Below are 18,594 nucleotides of genomic sequence, written 5' to 3'. Positions count from 1 at the left end.
GTGCCCTTATGTATGTCGATATAAAAGCTACTTTTCTGCTGAATATCTCGAGTGTTACCGCGCATGAATCACTGCTTAGTTTTTGAAATCGGTATTCACCTTTGAGGCGTTTGGCAAGCGTGATAGCTGTTCCTCCACCAGGTCTATTTTTTGCGTGTTCCACATTTACATTGTACCAAACATAATTGGGTGTGTTGATGGAACATTGGGCGAGTCGAGTTTCAATCAGACATGGTCAAACGGGAAGTCAATCTCGCAGCTGGATCACATCCTTATGAAAACAATGAAATTTTTTTAAATTCCAAGAATAAGAGCATATTATTCATCATATCTCACTAGTGACCACAAAATGATTGAATGCATACTGAAGCACAATACTGAGATTGAGGAAGGTAAGACACTACTTCGCAAACCTCACATGGCTGCTTCGCTAGAGTTTTTTTTTTTTTTTTTTGAGGGGGGAGAAAATTTATGATCTCTTTATCATGGGGAGCAGCTCTGCAGGGTTTCGATGCGATGAAAACGTCATCATTAGAAGAATCCTCCCAGTCTTATTTATAATGGAATCTCGCAGGTGCTCAGGGGTCCTGGCAGGAAACAAACAGAAAAGCGAACAGAAGGACTAACCAAAACGAACCAAAAAGGATGCGGTTGGACTTGGATAAATTGAAGGACGAAGAAGTAAGAACAAAATACCAGCAGAAGGTTGACTGGCTATTGAAGAGACAAAGCGCCAACAGAACTGACTCCCCCGAAAGCGTATGGGACAACTTGGAAACAACTATAAAAGAAGCCGCTACATCGGTACTACAAGCCACGAGATCCCCCCGTACTCCTCGAAGAAATGAAGCGAAGAAGAATGCATTCATAGCCAATCAAAACTGTTTGGCGGACAGACATAGTCCTACCCTGAGGAAGAACGCTAGGGAAGCGCAAAAAAGGAAGGCTGAAGCATACCAAATGCATTTCTCAGAGAAAGTGGAGACATTTCTTGAGAACATAAAAAACGAGAACACTCTGTCAAGAATGACAAAAACGTTTCGCTTTATCAAATAACACAAGAGACAGGTTGACAGCGAATACGAAACTACATCAGTACCCAAAAATGGCAGCAAAAACTTCAAGAGTTCAATGCGATTCAGAGTGAAATAACCACCCTCTTACCGGAAGACGATGGAAGACTGGCAGGACCAGAACCGTCTTGGGATGAGATGAACGCCATCATGTGGCAAATACGAAATAACAGTGCTACCGGAGTAGACAGCATTAGCAATGAACTGCTGAAATATGGCTCAGAAAAACTGCAGAAGGAAATCCTGGACGTTCTGAAAACCGCCTTCAACACCAATGAGATCCCTGCAAAGTGGACTACTAGTGTGCAAATCCCTATCCTAAAAACCCCGACTGCCAAAACAACCGACGACTACAGATGCATAACACTGTGCCCAACAATTTATAAAATTTATGATTAGTAAAGCGGGCAATGTAATTTTTTTCTAACTCTAGTCAGACATTCTATTCCCGTTCATCTTCGCATTCCCGCGAAACTACATACATTGCCCGCTTTACTAAACTTAAAATGTAAGTCAATATGACAAAAAATGAAATTAGTTCGTAAAGTATAAAATTTATGCCAAAATGCTGCTGAACAGATTGAGAAACCAAATGAACCCTATCCCAAGCTATCAGATGGCCTTCCAATCGAAGAGAAGTGCAGCGGACCGAATCTTCGTAGTGAGAAGGATTCTCGACGAACGCTGGCGGAAAGGCTGCCAAACGATCGTGGTCTCGATCAACAAGACGAGAGGAATAAAGCAGGGTTGCCCCCTGAGTCCTGAATTATTCATAATAATGCTGCACCACGTGTTGCTGTCACTCCAGGAATTCTGGCCCGAACTACGCATGAATCAGGACTCTGACATCACTCTCCCTTGCTTGCGAGGTTATGCAGACGACATACTCCTCATCTGCAGAAATGAGGAGGATGTTGAAAAACTACTTGATCTCCTCACCCCACTGCTAGCATCTGTCGGGCTCGAAATAAACGAGAAAAAATCAAAAGTGCTACTCAGAGACCCCTTTGACACTAGCAACGAGGAACCTGATTCTACGCGAAAATTTGGCAAATATAGTATAGTAAAAAAAATAAAAATATACCATGCTCAAATACCTCGGGCTGCACATCACAAGTAGCTTGTCAAGACGCATTACCACTGCTGAGCGCATTCAAAAGGCCTATGAAGCCTTCTTCCACATCTGCGCTTTCATTAAGGAGCATAGAATGGAATGGAATACGGTGAAATCCCTCTACCACTACCTTATCACGCCAGTGGTCACGTACGGAATGGAAGTGTCTACGATTCTCAAGCAAAACAGGAACTCCCTCCGTAGAATGGAGAACGAAATGTTGTTAACCCTCAAGGAACTAAGTAAAAGAGAAAAACTACCAACCCAAGACTCACAAAATACGGAAGCACCAGAGGAAACAACGAACACTGAGTCCAACCCAGAAATTGCAGAAGATAACAGTGATACGGATCTCCCTGACTCGAACCCAAATCTGGCACCGAATTGGCTTGACAATCGGACGATAAACAACAAAATCCGCATCGCAAGATTAAGGTTCTTCGGCCACATCCTAAGAAGCGACGGGGATAGTGTACTCAAGAGAGCACTGGAGTTCAAAGTGCCCATCCCGAAGAAAAAGGGTAGGCCGGCGTACTCATGGAGAAACTGCATAAGGCAGGATATTGAACGAAGCCAAATCCCGATAGAAACGTGGCATGATGCTAGCCCGGACCGAGCAGGGTTCACTCTACGACACCATGCTAGAGTCGGAGTACGAAATGAGTGAGGACTCCGAAGGAGAGGACAGTTCCGATTGCTCCCTTCTCCCGTCAGACTTTGCCGGCTTCTCAGACGAGGAAGAAATTTTTGAAGGGACAACAGATAATTAAGCGAAAAAAAAATCAGATTCTAACCTCCCTCTCCCTCGCAACAACAATAAGGAAAACCAAAAACCAACAATAAAAACCGATGAAACGACAAACCAACGAACCGAAACCAAGTAAGAAATCGCCACCGATAAAATACAATGACACCTGTACAAAATGACTTCAACTTTGCATGGTTAATCTCTTTTATGCCTCTCAAGCAAACCATGACAACCTCAGTATGCCAAGAAGCCGCTCTTAACGACGTCATGAGAGCTCTCACATGACGAAGCGAACAGCCGACGTGACTATCCGAAAAATGATGAACATCAGAACGGCAAAACGACAAACCTACATACCGACAAACCTATACACCGACAAAACAATAAACCGACAAACCATTAAAATGACATCAAGCAAGAATCTCACACAAATAAAAACATAGTCAAACACATACTAAGACTTCACAACCCAATATCCATAAATTCCTGTTCTCACATCGATATAACTCCCTCTTTGTTTCTCTCTCCCCCTTTATGTTCGCATCACTGTCCCAAGTGGACAGCCCCATCTGCAACTTGTCCAGCTACTATTCTCCGACGACCAGTTACCATTGAAGTACCCACGTGAAGAAGCAAAACTATCGACCTCATCAACCATCACTCCAGCATATGTCAACAAAGGTAATGTCAACAGTGTGGTAAGTAAAGCGGTGCAGGCCGGTGAATAAGGTACGTTCCCCATTTACAACACATAACTGCCGTTGAAACCTTCAGTCCAGAGTAAATTCGCCCACATGTGCCTTATTGGTCGCCAGCGACCGTTGCGTCATGAATTGCTCCTGGAGGTTTTGACATTATAACCTGGGCCTAGTGCAGAAGTAATTCGCTTACGGCGACCAGCTAGACAACCCACCCTAAGAAGAAGAAGAACTTATTAGCCTGTTTTTTTTTTCACATGGGTGGAGGACTTGACGGTGATTCGTCAAGCGAATTTCCAAACACAAAGCTTAATTAGAAATAGTAACAATTTATTGAGATTAACACAATTATTCCAATTCGCTTGTTTTTTTTTTTTTTTTGATTACGCTTGACTCATCACACTGCCGGTTTTAGTTTCGCATGACCTAACAAAACTAAATACTGGCGGGATCTGTAGGGCTTAATCGAGGTTTATACTAACCCTAACACCACTAACAAAACATCTGACTCTGACTAACGTCCATCCATTGCACTCATATAATGTAGCATTACTAACCCTTCTCTGACAACTACTACTACTATTACTCTCATTATTATTATTTTTCTATATATATATATATATATATATATATATATATATATATATATATATATATATATATATATATATATATATATATATATATATATATATATATATATATATATATATATATATATATATATATATAATATATATATATATATATATATATATATATATATAATATATATATATATATATATATATATATATATATATATATATATATATATATATATATATATAATATATATATATATATATATATATATATATATATATATATATATATATATATATATATATATATATATATATATATATATATATATATATACATGTGTGTATGCATATGTATGTCTTTTCACCCGTATGTTTTATTATAATTATTTTTTCCTCTCATTCAGCTGTTTTAACTGCGCGAATTTATATGTTCCCAGCGTCAATCCCAGTTGCGATCTAATGGCAATTTCTCTATTCCACCCAGCTCACCCACTTTCGCTTGATTTTGACTCAGTATTGACCCGGCGTGTTGCCCAAAGCGCACCGTAAATTTGTCAGTTTCAATCCACCGCCGCACGTGCTTAGTTCATAAATAATTATCTGGCATCTCTTTCTTACTTGTGTTCTAAATCGTGATGCCATTTCTTTATTCTTGGGTAGACTTGCACTGACCCTGTGGAATAAAAATTCGCTATAACTGCTGTCAGAACGATTCTATTTCGCTTTGATTCGACCCATTATTGTGCAGTTGGCACCCCAAAATGGATAGTTGTGCAGCGAATGTTGAGCCAGTTTTGGCACACCAATACATGAGCTTTGAATGTAGACAACTGCCTAGCATCTATTTAGATTACGTCGTGAGTCGCAGTATCGTTTCATTATTCCAGGTGTTGGCACTGATCCAGTGGAGTGGATAAATTCGCTATCAGTTATACGTTTTTGGTAGAATCAATTTCATTGGGTGGTGGTATATGTTGGCGGTCTGAATGTGCATGTATGTGACAGTACTTTTCGGCTTTGTCATTAACCACTCCCATTCTTTTTTTTTTTTTTTGCGGTTGCGAGACAAAATTGTTATAGATCAACGAGAACGACTAAAAGAACCATGGCAAGCACGACCGAAGACAGAATGGGAGACGGCATGAATGAGAGCAACAGACGCAACGACCAGTGACACAAGTAAGACTACCGGCATTAGTATCGATGCAATGAGGCATTGGAACAACAAAGGTATAGTCAACTCTGTGGTGAGTAAGGTGATATGAACCGGTAACAACAGGTACGTTCCCCATTTACAACACATAACTGCCGTTGAAACCTTCAGTCCAGAGTAAATTCGCTCACATGTGCCCTATTGGTCGCCAGTGACCGGTTCGTCATGAATTGCTCCTGGAGGTTTTGACATTATAACCTGGGCCTAGTGTAGAAGTAATTCGCATACGGCGACCAGCTAGACAACCCATTCTAAGAAGAAGAAGAAGAAATTTATTAGCCTTTTTTTTTACCCTGGGCTTGGTGGTTGAGTTCCAATCTCGGGTTCTTATAGCTTTACGGAATCCCAAGATGGATCCACAAAGCTATTGTATAAGAGTTTTGACAGCTCAAGGGCGCGTGCTCCAGGATGGCGGGTGGGAGCTAAGGAATATTATCAGAATCAGATACCTATGTTGTAGTCTTTCCTACTCTCCTACTGATCTCGGCAATCTCCTATTTGAGAGAGTTCCTTAACAATATCAGTTACAGTAACTATTCGCTAAGTGGACACGCTTTAACTGGGCGCTCGCTCACTGGGACGATTGGCCCTGACACAAGTAAAAGAAATTTTAAAGGTTGTTCGCACCTACGCGAGTTCTCATGCAATTGTCACTTTATGTGTGAAAACAAAAGCAAAAATATTTCCCTCCTTCACTTTCGCAAGTAAAAACCAAACCATTATTAACAGAGTCGTCAGGGCCAATTCCCAGTTGAAAAGACAACAAACGTCAATGATCAAAACGAACGGGGGGCACGTAAATATGGAACATTAAATGATTATGCTGCTCCTTGTTGGTTTCGCGGTTAACTTTCTACTTTGGTCTTCTAGTTTGGGATCTAAAAGTAACATAAGCACTAACGACACGAATAGAACTTAAGGTTTAAAATTAGTTTATTTGACACGGCACGATACATTTTCTGTTTTACTGAGCCAAGTACAATTCGTATTAATTCTACGTTAGCAGGGAAAAGAGGGAGGCCTTTTATTTATTCTCGCGGCCGACTACGAGCTAGTGGGGATTTAAGGTGAGAGGAGGGAAATACAATTCTTGCTTAAAACTAATTAAGATATACGATCTATTTGTGTTTCGACTGGTGTTCTTTTTTGTTTTTTTAAACATAGATTTAGGCTCTTCGTGTTCGTGTCTCCAGCGTCGTATACGGGTATTCTGACAAATAGACAAAAGAATATTAAATTTTAATGTCAGTCTTTTTCAAATAACAGTACAGTTGTGTCATGTACTGGAGATCACCGCTTCCCAGAATGTCTCTAACGGGTACGTTCGGTTGTTTTCCTCGGGCCCGGAGGGAATCTATAAGCTCGGACCTAACATCACAGAATTCGGCACACGACCAAACAACATGCTCGATGTCATGGTAGCCATCGCCACAAACGCAGTGATTACTGTCTACAAGCCCTATACGAAAGAGATGCGTGTTAACCGTGTAGTGATTGGACATAAGTCTGGACATCACGCGAATGAAGTCCCGACCTACATCCAACCCCTTGAACCATGCTTTCGTCGATACCTTAGGAAAAATGGAATGTAGCCACCGTCCCAGTTCATCTGAGTTCCATGATGATTGCCAACTGTTGAGTGTTCTCTGACGCAAAATGCTATAAAATTCATCATAAGCAATTGGTCTTTCATAAATATCGCCATCAATAGCACCCACCTTAGCTAAAGAGTCAGCCTTTGCATTACCCGGAATCGAGCAATGAGAAGGGACCCACGCTAAGGTAACCCGGTAATTATTATCTGTTAAAGCACTTAAAAACCGCCGTATTTTCCCCAGGAAATACGGGGTGTGCTTCACAGGCTTCATCGATCGCAGAGCCTCAATGGCACTGAGACTATCTGTGAAGATGAAGTAGTGGTCTATGGGTAGGGTTTCGATGATTCCAAGAGAGTACTGAATAGCAGCAAGCTCTGCGACGTACACGGAAGCAGGAGCATCGAGTTTGTAGGAGGCGGTAAAATTTTCGTGGAAAACACCGAAGCCAGTGGACTCATCTAGATTAGATCCGTCAGTGTAAAACCTTTTATCATAACTTACATGTTTAAACTTATTGGAAAAAATCTTAGGGATCTCTTGGGGTCGCAATTGATCCGGGATACCAGAAATGTCTTGTTTCATGGTGGTGTCGAAGAATATAGCATTATTAGAAGTATCTAAAAGTGCGACATTGGAGGAATCGTATGAAGAAGGATTAATATCTTGAGCCATATAGTCAAAATATAAAGTCATAAATCTGGATTGAGATTGAAGGTCGACCAACCTCTCGAAATTTTTAATTACTAATGGGTTCATAACTGTGCATCGAATTAGCAACCGGTAAGAGAGATTCCAAAAACGATGTTTCAACGGAAAAATACCCGCTAACACTTCAAGACTCATCGTATGGGTCGACTGCATGCAACCCAAGGCAATACGCAAACAACGATATTGTATTCTTTCTAGTTTCAAAATATGCGTGTTCGCAGCGGAGCGAAAGCAGAAACAACCGTACTCAAGAACTGACAATATTGTTGTTTGGTATAACCTCAGAAGGTCTCCTGGGTGGGCTCCCCACCAGGTTCCGGTAATCGTACGAAGAAAATTAATCCTCTGTTGGCATTTTCGTGTCAGATACCTAATATGACAAGCCCAGGTGCATTTAGAGTCGAACCAGACCCCGAGATATTTAGCGACTAAAACCTGAGAGATTGTTTTACCCGTTAGTACGAGCTGCAGCTGAGCTGGGTTATGCTTCCTAGAAAAAACGACCAACTCAGTTTTCTCCGGAGAGAATTCGATACCCAGCTTAAGAGCCCATTCAGACAAATTGTCTAAGGTATCTTGCAATGGTCCTTGCAGATCGCTAGCCTCGCTACCAGTAATGGATACAACGCTATCGTCTGCAAGTTGCCTTAGCGTGCATGAATTTGCAAGACATTCATCGATGTCATTGACGTAAAAATTATATAAGAGAGGACTTAAACATGAGCCCTGGGGAAGGCCCATGTAACTAATTCGGGAAGTTGTCGAATCGCCATGTGAGAAATACATATGCTTTTCTGACAACAAGTTGAGCAAAAAGTTATTCAAATTTGGTGAAAGTCCCTGCGAATGAAGTTTCGCGCTTAAAACTTCTACAGAGACAGAGTCAAAAGCCCCCTTAATATCCAAGAACGCAGAAGCCATTTGCTCTTTCCGAGCAAATGCGACTTGAATTTCAGTAGAAAGCAACGCTAGGCAATCGTTCGTCCCTTTGCCCCGGCGAAAGCCAAATTGAGTATCTGAAAGTAAACCGTTTGTTTCGACCCATTTGTCTAACCGTAAGAGGATCATTTTCTCCATTAATTTCCGGAGGCAAGAGAGCATCGCAATCGGCCTATATGAATTGTGATCAGAGGCAGGTTTCCCGGGTTTCCCAATAGCAATGACTTTTACCTTCCTCCAGTCATGCGGAACAATATTTAGCTCAAGAAACTTGTTGAACAAATTCAACAAGCGTCTTTTTGTAGAGTCGGGTAGATTCTTCAACAGGTTGAATTTTATTCTATCTAACCCTGGAGCCTTATTGTTGCACGACAGGAGAGCCATTGAAAATTCCAACATCGAAAATGGAGGCTCTTCCGTAGTTACTATAAACGCGTCGCGAAAGGTTTTCTGTTCCGGTACAGAGTCCGGACAGACCTTTTTGGCACAATCGAGTATCCAGCGATCTGAATACTCCTCACTCTCATTCGAAACGTCACGGTTCCGCATGCGCCTGGCGGTATCCCAAAGAGTGCTCATCGCTGTTTCCCTCGACAACGCGTTTACGAACCGCCGCCAGTACCCGCGTTTTTTCGCCTTTACTAAGCTCTTCATCTGCCTGCCCAGTGCCTCGTAATTTCGAAGCAGGTTGACAGTGCCGTACTCCCGGTAGTCCTTATACGCCGCGGACCTTCGCACGTACAGCTCAGAGCACTCTTTGTCCCACCATTTGTTGGGAGGGCGCTGTCTAATCGTTACCCCGGGTATCGGTTTCGTCTGAGCTTGAGTCGCGGCGTCGATTATCAAGCCAGCTAAGAACGCGTATTCTTCCTCCGGAGGAAGTTCCTCGTGAGTCTCGATAGATTCCGCTATAATAGACTCATAACGCTTCCAATCAATATTACGTGTAAGGTCGTAGGAAATATTGATTGGGTTCGGGGGAGTTGAACCATTAGCAATTGATATAACGATTGGAAGATGATCACTACCGTGGGGATCGTTGATTACTTTCCACTGGCAATCTAACGCTAGTGATGTCGAGCAGAGGGATAGGTCAAGCACGCTTTCACGTGCTGGAGGATTAGGTACACGTGTCGCTTCCCCAGTATTCAAAAGTGTCATATTGAAGTCGTCGATCAAGTTACAAATTAAAGAAGATCGGTTGTCGTCGTACAGCGACCCCCATAGCGAACAGTGAGAGTTAAAATCTCCCAAAATCATAAAAGGTGCGGGAAGCAATTCTGCTATATCGAGGAGTTGCTTCTGTTCAATCCGCGCGGATGGGGGAATATATAACGAAACAAGGCAAAGGTCTTTTCCATTCAAATTCGTTTGAATGGCAATAACTTCAATATTCGAGATCGAGGGGAGGTCGATTCTGAAAAAAGAATAGCACTTTTTGATCCCTAAAAGTACCCCTCCACCGTGTGAGTCTCGATCTCGACGAATAATGTTAAAATCGTGGAAATTGAGTTGATCGTTCGAATTGAGAAAGGTTTCACAGAGCGCGAATGCGTCACAATTGTATGTATTCATCAAATGAGAAAATAAATCGAATTTGGGGATGATACTTCTGCAATTCCACTGTAATACAGTGAAAAAATTCCTAACCTCTTTCGCCGTATTAGTCATCGAAAGATATAATAGCTGAAATGAGGGGCCAAGTTGCTGCTAGTTGCTTCAAAAAGGTTTTCACTGTAGGAAGAAGGGCAAGAAGAATATTTTGTAGGGGATCTCGTATGTTGAATGTTTTAAATATCCAGTCCACAATATCAGAAAATTTTATGAACCCTGTTTCTTTTTTATCTTCTGATCGAGAAATGGGTGCACGAGGGGTTTTTGCTGCCCCAGGAAGCGGTGGGTACTCCTGGTTTGATTTGAAATTAAAACCGGGGGGTACTTGCTTCGGTTTTTCTTCACCGCTTCCTTTTTGTGTTGTCTTATTGGTCATTCCGCTAGGGGTTATCTTGCGACCTTTGCGAGAAAGATTAGGAGAATTGAGCATTCTCCTCTTCCTAGATCCCTCTGGCAAGGCATAGGAACACCCTTGGACGGGATCGTCAGATGTACCCTCATCAGTTGGCAAGAAGGAAAAGATGTTTCCCGTCAAGGGTGGCTCAGCCCTCTTGAGCATTTCTGCAAAAGAGCGCTTTGATCGTTCCTTGAGGGAACGCTTAATTTTTTCCTCGCGCTGTTTGTACGCGGGACATGCCGGAAGGTCATGCCGAGTTCCCTCGCAATAAAGACACTTTTCAGTATCCCCACTGCAAGCGTTCTCAGCATGATTGCCTCCGCACTTGCTACAGCGTGCCTTGTTGCAGCAGTAGGTGGCTGTGTGACCTAACTGCTTGCAGTTTTGGCAATGCATGACCCGCGGTACGAACAGGCGTACAGGTAGACGAACCCTGTCCAAGCGGACGTAGTTCGGCAGCGCGGATCCGGCGAATGTTACTCGGAAGGAATCCGAAGGGAGGAATTTCTTCTTCCCTTCTTTGATGGATACTGAATGCAATTGCTTGCAATCCAGTATCTTTACACTTTGCATCAAGGGGTTTTTAAAACAGCCAACTCCATGACGCAAAATGTCATCGACAGTGAGATTCCCCTCGGTAACCACACCGTCGATTTCTACATCCTTGGCAGGGATGTACACGCGTGAAGAGCTCGTAGCCAGCAATTTCGTTTGCTTGCTTCAAGCTACTCACGACAACTCGCAGTTTGTTCGGCCTCACCTTCGTAATCTCGGTTACGGCCGAAAAATGTTTTGCCAGGTCTTTGCCAATTTGAATAATATTCAATGGCTTCTTTATGGGCCGGAAAAAAACAACGTAGGGACCACCAGCGGCATCTGGGTAAGCTTTTACCCGTACTTCCGGTACTCTTGGTATAGGACTTGGCAAAGGGGAGGGCACAGGGGAAGGTAGGGGTGAGCTGATGGGAGAAATTTCAATTTCTTCCCCGTTTGTTTCCACATCCAGGAAAAGTTGCACCTGCATGTCGTCCATTTTGCGGGAGCGTTACGCTCTACCGCACACAAACGATAAATATTCGAATATGGGGGGGGGGTTCAAGTAGTTGATATTAAATTTTAAAAACAATTTTTCAATCTACAATGGATCAAATAAAAAAAAGAGTAATACTAATACTAATAACAATAGTAATAATAATAATAATAATAATAATAATAATTGTAGTAATAATAATAATAATAACAATAATAATAATATCAATAATAATATTAATAATACAAGTCGGACTCGATTATATACAGTCTCCGAAAAATTTTCACTGTATATAATCGAATCCTGTATATAATCGAATCAGAAAAAAAAATTTTTTTTTTGTTTATTTTGCATAAATATTTTGTTGTTTTTGAATAAATAAGTAGGATTTTTGTGACTAACCCCCTTAAAGTCGCAAAAAACCTCTCTTACAAAAATATATGTTTATATAATCGAATCAGAAAAAAAAATTTTTTTTTTGTTTATTTTGCATACATCCTTTGTTGTTTTTAAATAAATAAGTAGAATTTTTTTGACTAACCCCCTTAAAGTCGCAAAAAACCTTTCTTACAAAAATATATGTATAATCGAATCAGAAATTTTTTTTTTTGTTTATTTTGCATACATCTTTTGTTGTTTTTAAATAAATAAGTAGAGTTTTTTGATTAACCCCCTTAAAGTTGCAAAAAACCTTTCTTACAAAAATTGATGTATGTATAGATTTCGTAGTTACTCTTTATGTTATTGCAGTCAGCCATGGCAAGAACACTATACCGTGCTGCACGGGTGCCACTTTTGCATAGAAACACTACACGGCGTGTACGGTCGTTCTTACACATTACGCAGTGCAAGTTGCAATACACGCCGTGTAGTGTTTTAAATATTTTCTCCGTAGTGCGTGTTTTAAACATGGCTGATTGCAGCAAACCTTAAGAAAAATTTTGATCAGTGTGTATTGTGTTTGTTTACTCTTTTAGTTTTGATATTGTTGTGCTGCGTTTTCAAGCAATTCAGAACAAAAAATGGCAAGTGCTTACGTAAAAGCCAGGAAACGAAGAAACGTTTTAACTTTTGCTCAAAAAGCAAAAGTTCTTTACGATCTCGAACAAGGTCTGTCGGTTCGTGACGTACAACAAAAATACAACATCGCTGAAGCAACTGTGTATCATTTAAAAAAAGACTGTATCATTTGAAAAAAGACAAAGAACGGACTTTTATGAATCAATAAGGAAGCGCTTATTTATAACGTAACGCAAGAATAATTATTGTTGATCTTCTTTCCCCCTTTGCCATGCTTTTTGTTTAAATTTTCCGTATGGGTTGCAACACTTTGCCAACCCAACACTCTTTCCCGTTTCCTGAGCGTTACATAATTTGTAAACGTTCCCTCGCGATATTTCTGTTTTAGATCAGCTTTACTTTACTTGAAACATTATGGCTCAAAAACCAACGTTTTGGGTAAAAAAATGTTGCGTTACGTCATATTGGACTGAAGGGAACGTCCATTAATTACGTACCGTAAATAAAAACTATTTTCGACCCCCTCTTTCCTCTAGGTAACGCTCTTTGTATAGATCTTCAAAATTTTAAGTATTGATTGCGACGTTTCGTCAGATCTCTACCTCCCCCAAGCGTTACGTATTTTTGGACGATCCCTATACGACATTGCTGCTTTAGGTAAGTTATACTTAAAATTGAAAAAAAAATTTTTTTTTATGATTCGATTATATACAATTTTGTATATAATCGAATCATATATAATCGAGTCAATATATAATCGAGTCTGTATATAATCGAGTCCGACCTGTAATATTATAACATAGTAATAATATTGATAATTATAGTAAAAATGCTAAAGGTAATACTTCACCGAACGTCTAAGTCACGACCTCACGGCTGGTAGTTGGATTAATCGAGTGTCTCCGCAGAACAAACAATGACGATCCAGCTTCGTGTTGTGACACAGTGGCCGTATCTTACACGCGACCTTGTAGATGCCACTTGTAGTTGACTTCCACTCGCTCGATCGTATGGTGGTCCGTGCTGCTAGCGGGGTAACAGCGGTGCGGGAGAATTATTCTTGCTGATATATCAGCTGCGTATCGAATCACTGGCGGGGTAGCCTGCCCCTACCAGTGTACAGATGTTTCTGCCGATATACAACAGGCTATTGTTATTGCGCAACACAAGAATTAATCGACAAAAAAACACCCGTACGATAACTCGTGTATTGTTATTTTGCGAACTCAAACGGAGATAAACAATTTGCGTCTAACCAAGACGAAAGCAATACAACGAATGCGAATAGAACTCATCAACTTGAAAATTGAAATATTTTATGAAATTGTAGCGAAGCAGCATTAGTCTGTTGTTCATCGAAATCCCCCTCGATGTTTATTTACGTTTGAAATGACATCCCAGTTAGCGAGCCGATTTCGATAACTGGGAAGTGCTCTTCGCCCAGTTAGCGAACAATTACTGTACTCTAAAGAATTATTCTCACACGTGGACCAGACCACTTAGTGCAAGTTCTTGTCTATGTATATCCATGAATGCATTACATTCCCACATGATACTTTGTTACTTATAAGGTGAAATGTGTTAATGCTTTTATTTTTTTTCTGGTAGTGTGACTCTTATGCATTTATGGAGTTAAAAGTTAAATAAAATTCTCGACTACTTTGTGATAAGGTCGTTTGTCTAAACGTAAATAAAACGAGTGAGAGTTATATCCCTTGTACTCCACAAGCGTAAATCATCTCTCACTCGTTTTGTTTACGTTTAGACATACGACCTTATCACAAAGTAGTCGAGAATTCTTCACTTTGTACTGTTAGTTCCATGTGCTAATGTGCAAAGTTGTATTGTTGTATGTAATGTTATTTAATAAATGTGTAGGTGGTTGCTTTATCGACAACATCGTCCGTATATGTATAAATTTTTTTCTCTTTTTCTTTTTTTTCTGTGATAACTTTCACGATTTTATTTCGAAATTCATAATGAAACTTTGGGTTTTGATGTCTAGATATGTGTTGAATTTACCAGTACAGCGAAATTTGATCAAGGAACCGCCGTTCTTCGTTTTCAGAGCAAAGTATTATATTATTAATATGTTTGTTTTCGTTTATTAATCAGCATTTGACACATTCTCTGCGAAGCTACACCAACAAACCTATTTTGAAATGCACATTTCAGCAATCTAAATATTTTTCCTAGATTCTATAGCGTTTGAACCTTCCAAAAACGAAATTGTCAAATTTATAGTGTTTAAGAAACTGTAGAAAAGTAATTGCAAAGTTCAAGTAAAATTAACAAAAAACAAGCGTTTTTGGTTACATATTTTTGAAATGGTTACAAATGATCAGGAGTATGTATTTATAATACATTTTTTATGTTATATGACTGTGAAATACGTGCTTTATTCGATGCCTAAAGGGTTTTGAAGTGAAATTTCAAATATGTTGATCTTAGGCCAATATGAAAACAGGGGTAATTTAGCGTTGTAACGTCACGAAAAAAGTACAGTTTTTTACTTCGTGGGAACTCCTTACATTTAATCAAAGTAATATTTTGTTTTCTCTTTATACTCAAAAATACCTTTAATTTGATACTAAAAGATTGCAGCTAGGCTAGGGGTTTATTTTGCGTTGTAACGTCACGAAATTTTTTTGCTCCCCTTATATAATATTCGTCTATGTTTAAAAACATACTTGATGCGTCTAAATTAGTTCACGTTACATCTGTCATATAACAGAGAATAAATTTTGTAGATTGGATTAATGTTTTCAATTATTAAACTGTGGGTCAACGAGTAACGTTACATTCTAAAAAATTCTAATATTATTCTATTATATTATATTACAATGCATTGCGTGAGGGGGGATTGAAAATTGTCAACTTCCGCGTTATGTAACATGCGAATGTTCCCTAAGAGAAAAACTATTGACGCAAGTAAAGCGGGCAATGTGTGTAGTTTCGTGGGAATGCGAAGATGAACGGGAATAGAAGGTGTGACTAGACTTAGAAAAAAATTTTCCCTCGTCCAGACGGGACTCGAACCCGCAATCTCCGTTGTCTCCGGCAAGGTGTTTTGGCCAATTAAACTACTGGGTAAGGTTAACTTTTCCTAAGACCAATGTCGAATCACCCTCTACTATTGTGTTCCCGCATCTCATCACGCCGCGATGAAACTGCACACACTGCCCTGTGGGAGTTTATTTCCGTAACTGAGAGAGTGGTCTCTTTACGCACACTATGTATAATGACTTATTTTATAAATGACTTAGGGCAGTGTGTGCAGTTTCATCGCGGCGTGATGAGATGCGGGAACACAATAGTAGAGGGTGATTCGACATTGGTCTTAGGAAGAGTTAACCTTACCCAGTAGTTTGATTGGCCAAAACACCTTGCCGGAGACAACGGAGATTGCGGGTTCGAGTCCCGTCTGGACGAGGGAAAAAAAATTCTAAGTCTAGTCACACCTTCTATTCCCGTTCATCTTCGCATTCCCACGAAACTACACACATTGCCCGCTTTACTAAACTTAAAATGTAAGTCAATTATGACAAAAAATGAAATTAGTTCGTAAAGTATTGACGCAAGGTAACCGTATTAATGAAATAAATACTTCGTCCGCATCGCTCAAGCCAATCTTTCGAATGTGATGGTTATCGCAATTACGGGACGTGACATCACCACATTTAACGATGAGAAAAACATTTTTGAACGATCAACCCCATATCGTGGAATAAGCCAGCTATTTATTTTTGGGGCAAGTCTAGATGAAAAAATCTTCAGCGGCAAAAATGCACTCGAATTTTCTTGAGTAAGTAGTGTGAGTTTTAAAAAATCAAGGAAATATTACGGGAACGAAAAAAGCTAAAAAGCGGCATTTTTGCGTTATTATTATAATTTTTGAAAGGTTTCTTGTATTTATTGGAATTAAGGACACATTTGTAAACTTGTTTTTCATATAAATGCTGAATAAATTGCTAACGTACTCAGACATTGTGAATAAACTACAATAAAAATAGATTTAATATGTTTTACACATAATGTCATATAAGACACTTTTGAGAATATTTATGATACATATGTCACTTATGAAAAGATTGATTTGATCTTAACTCACATTCCTTCACTGAAAATCTCCAAGTTTAAGATTGGTTCTGCATTCCCAAACATTAAACGGCAAAGTAAATTTGTTACATAGTTTATGAATAACCCCACAAACCAAGTGCATTAAGTAGAAGTAGAAATATATAAAATCAGATACTGAACTATTTCTTATGAAAATGTCTAAGAAATGTGATAAATAATGGATATCGACTGGTTCATATTTTCGTGACGTTCCAACGGAGTGAGAATACCCCTTGCTGAAAAATGAGCGTTGTAACGTCACGAAATATAAAAGCTTCTCAAACATAGATGTTACCAGTTATAGGCACTCTAAACATGGCAAAATGTTCGATTATTATTTTGTTATCAAATCGTGAAAGAAGAAATTGTTATAAAATTTCAAACAGAGCAGAGTTTTTGACTTTTGTAAGAAAAGTCCCGACACCTCAATTTCTCGCGCGTTGTAACGTCACGCTGCATTTTCACTCCCCAAGGTAATATAAACAAAGTAAACAAATATCTTATACATCATTCTTATAGGAAATTTTGTCTACTTTCCGAATCTGTAATAATATCAAAGGGTTTCATGAAAAAAATACAAGTTAGAATTAAAATGATGCCAACAGAATAGTCAAAACGTTGTTGTAACGTCACGGTAGAATGTGTCATTTGTTATTTTTATTGTTATTGTAATTGTTACTATTATTATTGTTTTTTTTTATTCTTGATAATAATAATAGTAGAAGGCCCAATCGCAAAAAGCATAACGGGTCAAAAAATTATTCTTTTGGAGTTGGGAAAAGCCTGCTTGAGTAGAATTAATATAGTTATTCCTCCTCAACAGGGCCGGCGTCACATTATTTTCCCGAGTGGGTAGTAAGGAATGGGGAAAGTTCATGGGTGACAAAGGCGTAGCCGGGGGGGGGGGAGACCGTCTGATACCTAAACAAAATTTTACGAAAAGTCCACAGAGCATCAACAATAGGGTGCCAATGGAATGTTTAAGAGAAATTAGATTTTCGAATTTCGTTCAGTAGTCATGTTTCCCATTAATTTTCCATGGAAGGCAATTATATAGGCTCATTTGCAAAAGTGATTCCAAGCCCTTGCGAGTGGCTTTCCGAGAGTTTACCGGAACATTCGCCATGGTGGACATGCGTTTGGGCATGTTTTTGTCTTTCTTCATTCTATATATCAATTCCTCCTCAATTTTCGCTTCAAGATTGTTGAGGTAGGTCTCACGCTTCTGGTTTGCTCAGAATTTCTGGAGGGAACGCGGCTGGGGAACGTTGGGTGTGTTGGCCGACCTGGTTACCGCATCTATTTTCAGACGCTCCATCTCCTCCAACGATTGCTTCGAGTAGTGGGCCGACACCAGATCTGGCCAGAGCACCACGTCTTCGCCCCTACGGTATTTCTTGATGAACGACGCAACTTCCGGCAGGCACTTCGTACTATACATTTCCCCGTTCACGGCCAGTACGGAGCTTCTCGCTCATTGTTAGCCACAGCAGCACCTTCTTTGTGAACTTGGTGTGTGAAATGAATGCCCTGCCAGTCGTTGTCATCCAGGGTGAGATAGGTCTTGGCGTGGACCACCATCATCACGTCGCTATTCGCCGGAAAAATCGACTCGACCATCGAGTAACTCCGAGACCAATGGACGGGACTTCCGCTTTCTGATGTCCATGTTCTCCAGGTACTTTTTTACTGTTTGGCAGGTTGAACCGACCTCCCGATCAAGTGTACGCAGCGTA

The 18,594-nt window shown here is 40.0% G+C and overlaps 1 protein-coding gene and 1 long non-coding RNA gene across 2 annotated transcripts in view; both read left to right on the top strand.

The window, feature by feature from the left end:
- The window catches only part of LOC129731409 (cytoplasmic phosphatidylinositol transfer protein 1), a 162,740-nt gene that overhangs the window by 12,028 nt on the left and 132,118 nt on the right, over window positions 1–18,594 (top strand). The window lies entirely within an intron of this gene.
- On the top strand, window positions 6,264–6,887 carry LOC129731411 (uncharacterized). The gene is made up of 3 exons (XR_008729009.1): window positions 6,264–6,500; window positions 6,598–6,638; window positions 6,700–6,887. It is a non-coding gene; the product is annotated as an uncharacterized LOC129731411 (long non-coding RNA).

The sequence above is a fragment of the Wyeomyia smithii genome, chromosome 3 (assembly GCF_029784165.1).
Source record: "Wyeomyia smithii strain HCP4-BCI-WySm-NY-G18 chromosome 3, ASM2978416v1, whole genome shotgun sequence".
Lineage (NCBI taxonomy): Eukaryota > Metazoa > Arthropoda > Insecta > Diptera > Culicidae > Wyeomyia > Wyeomyia smithii.
The sequence above is the reverse complement of the archived record's forward strand: the minus strand, read 5'-3'. Positions and strand labels throughout refer to the sequence as shown.